The sequence below is a fragment of the Apis dorsata genome, unplaced genomic scaffold (assembly GCF_000469605.1).
Source record: "Apis dorsata unplaced genomic scaffold, Apis dorsata 1.3 scaffold_347, whole genome shotgun sequence".
NCBI lineage: Eukaryota > Metazoa > Arthropoda > Insecta > Hymenoptera > Apidae > Apis > Apis dorsata.
The window spans coordinates 620358-624271 of NW_006263614.1; the positions used below are offsets into that span (position 1 = coordinate 620358).

General features: G+C 31.9%; 1 protein-coding gene across 2 annotated transcripts in view; it reads left to right on the forward strand.

The window, feature by feature from the left end:
* Positions 1-1566: 1566 nt before the first annotated feature.
* The window catches only part of LOC102681211, a 39584-nt gene continuing 37236 nt past the window's right edge, over positions 1567-3914 (forward strand). The window contains exon 1 of one of the 2 annotated variants that reach the window (XM_031511744.1): positions 1567-1704. The gene's annotated coding sequence lies outside the window, so the exon portion shown is untranslated. The other variant, XM_031511747.1, reaches the window with a different exon arrangement.

Here is a 3914-nt window from a genome sequence, read left to right on the forward strand (position 1 = left end):
TTCTCTCTCGTTGCCATCCACTCATCTTTTCTGCTTTCTTCGCTTCTTTTCTCTTCTCTTCTCGTTTCATCTCGTCTTCTCTCATCTCGTCTCATCTTTCCTCCTCTTCTCCTCCCTGCTCTTTTCTCTTATCTGTTCTTCTCCTCTCTACTCTTTCCTTTTATCTCTTCTTCTTCTCTTCTCACCTCTTTTCTCTTCGTCTTACCACCATCACAGTGGTCGTTCTCTTGCATTGCTGCAACCTATGGCACGAGCGTGGGGTGAGGAACTCTAGGGCCGTAACACCAACTCTGAAGAAATACAAGGGGCCGCAATTCTTGGTGGGATGGGATGAAATGTCGATTCAAGGATCGTATTACGGGGACAGGATCTGGAGACCAGGCGCCTTCTTCTCTTGCTATTCAATTTTATAAATATAATTTTGGTATAAAGAATATAAATAAGAAAAGAGTACCTACGATTCTTTAAAACTTTCTTATGTTCGTTTGATTATGTCCTTGTAAAATATACCTTTTTTTTTTTTTTTTTAAATAAAAAATGAATCAAGGTGCATGTAGTCTATTATTATCAGTCGCGACACGCATCGCTATTCTTATTACAAAAAAATTGCTCTCTCATCGATCTTTGCCGCTCGATTTATTTGTTGGTGCAGGGCCAGTGGTCTGGAAACCGCTTTACATTAGAAATTCATTTGGATGTATCTCTTTATTCGATGAGTGGCATAATTTTAACTATGCTTTATATTTAAAATAAATATACAAAAAGAATGATAAATGTACGTATGATAAATATAATAATAATGTTTCGTAATATATTAAGATATAGTATATATAGATATATGTATTATTAAAAGATAAAAGTCTTGTGTCTTAGAAGAAATTGTTTTTAAAAAATATCAAAAAAAAAAAAAAAAAAAATAGAATTTTCGTATATATTGTATAAATTGTATACATTTAACAAATTTATATTAAAACAATTAAAATAAAATGTATTTAATGAGTTTGATATTTTCTTGTTTCTATAAATATGTTTTAATTTTTAACGTGTTAAAAATTATTTTTTGTTAATAATGAATTCTGTACTTTATTCGTAGTTTAGACGAATTTATTATTTTTTTTACTATGTATTGTTTATTTATGCAATATTCTATTATATAAGAACGGTAACGTAATGTATAAAAATCTCAATATAAAATTTTCCGATGATAATAAATTGCTCGTATCGTATTTATAACTGCTCGTTTTTAATTTATATATATAATGATAATTTTGAACTAAAAATTGATATTAAATTAAATAAAATCACTTCATTCATATTTATATATCATTTAAAACTTAATAGTTTAAAACTAAACCATCATATATATGTATGAATCTTATTAATTATAATGTTTTATCTTGATTTTTAATGTCACTATTAAAATAATGTTAAATATTTAATTTCTACATCAAAATAAGTTAATAATTTTCTAACGATATTTAAAAATACCTAACGTTTATACAGCCCTGCAGTCACGTGACGAAAACACGACGTGACGTCACACGCGCAGCAGCAGCCAGCTGCCAGTCCAACATGGTTGACCTGTGAGCAGTGGTGTTACAAACGGCCGTCCGCATTAATTGCTCGTTTCTTTCGATCGCGCGTTACTTGTATAACGTTAAAAACCGTTAATATGATATCTTCGATCGTCTCGCGACTTGTCATGTGAGTATTTAAATTCTCAGTAATGGAAAGACGAGAAAATAGTGTGAACAAAAATTCAGTTACGCCTGGATTCTCGCCATCGTTAACTCAGGATTATTCGATTCTGTTTGTCAATTTATAATTCAATTTAATTTTATCCTCTCTCTCTCTCCACTCAATACGATATTATCTTTGCCTACGTCTTTTACTCTTCGCTCCAAAAAGTAAATTGTGTAACGGTCTGAACGTCTAATAATCGCTATCCTTTTTTGTTTCTTCTCTTTTTGACAAAAAAATTGTAAAGGGTGTCTCGTTGACATGGTCATGTAATGCGAATTGAATCAAAGGTGCAGTGTTCCTAGTGAAAAGCTATACGACAATTCACGAATCTTTTCGGACGTGAAGAAATTATGTCATCGCGTCGTCGCAACACGGCTCCAAGAAAGATTTCCATGTTTGGTTACAAATTCTACAACGAAGTCTAACCAATTGCGGTTACATTTGAAAATTGTCACAGTTGCACAAACGAGGTATCGATTTATTGCTGAAATTAATTCAAGGCAATACTGATACTTCTGTGTCAAGGCATTTCAAAAACCTTGGTCCGTGAAGGTAAGAAGAAATCTGTACATTTCATATTAGGAAAACGAATAAAGTAGTCGTTTAAGAAGGATACATCGATTTATATTACGCGTAGAAATTGAATTTAAAAAAAGATCGTTTCATTTATCGTATTTACATAAATAATTAAAATACAATGGAATGAATTATACATTTAACGAAAGCATATAATTTTATTCTCGAAATGCCTATATCGCTTACTTGCATTATCAAGCTTCGTAATGCAAACCTAACCTAACTTCTCACTTGTGAGTCCTAACAGTAGGCGCCTACCCCACCATTATGGACGTATACTCGTGTTACGACACCTTGCGCATAAAAATTTATCGAGAATTAAAAATTTCTAATTTCGAATTTAAATGTAAAAATTTATATAGAGAGGAAAAATATTATTGGAGTTTTGTAACGGTCGATTCAAATTTCTCAGTCTCAATCGATTTTTCGTATTACCACCTCGTACGCTGATTTAAAGCTATGAAAGAGCTTGTTCAAACCTGTTTGGACACGTTCCACGATCTGAATCGATGCTCTTTTATTCCTCTGGTCTTTGTTCTTTGTACTCATTTTCTACATACGTCATATCAAATGTTTAAAAATAGTCGAATGTACTCGATGAAGGACAAAATCCACTCCCTTAGTTCAACGATAAAGTAACATGGCATAAAATCTTTTAGTCTATAATCGATATTGTTTCCAGCATCAATTGACCAATCACACCAAATCGCTACGTAACAAAGAAATACAAATATTGACGTATTTATCTTATCTACGAAAAATTATACTTCTTTAATTATTTCTCAACTACTTTATTTTCCTTATTTTTCTGATTTTTCTTATCTTTAATAAATATTTATATAATATTTCTTACGATTCTAATCTTTTTAGCAAATTTTTAGAACTTATAGGGCAAAATATGTTAAACCAATATAAGACTTTTATTTGGAAATTAATCTAATAGATCTAGAAAATGAAATTAAACAAATTGATCGAACTGAAATTAATATTGTAAATATCGAGCGGGATTTACATCGTCGGAGACCAGTTTCGCATAGTTAGCTGAAAGCTAGTCATCAAAGATGAACGACTGACCAAGCATCAGCTGATTGGGAACTACGTCACAATGATAGGAAGTCGTTCCACCGTGGCGTCGCGCGTTCTCTTGTTAGGGAGCACGTTTTGTTTACGGAGTTCGCAAACTTATGCCGCCGATAACATACACGTACACATACACGACACATACACACGCGCGCGCGCGCGCGCACGTTAACAGTTTTGCTGAGACATGACTCACACCCGTTGTGCTTGACAATAAATTGAAACAAGCTGGAGAAACATTGATTCCAGATCGAGCACAAGGCAAGCTTCTTAAAATTTCAACCGGTTATTCTTTCGATCGATTCATTCTATGATAAAGTATTAGATTACTTGCTTTAAAGATTTAATGATGATTTCATAAATTTATTATCTAGTTATCTATTATAATTATAACGAGAATTTATAACGAATAGGGATACGAAAAATAAAAGCGATAAAAAAATCAACACAACGGCAATACAAATTTAAATAGTGAAAAGAAAAAGAATAATACCAAAAAAAAAAAAAAAAAAAAA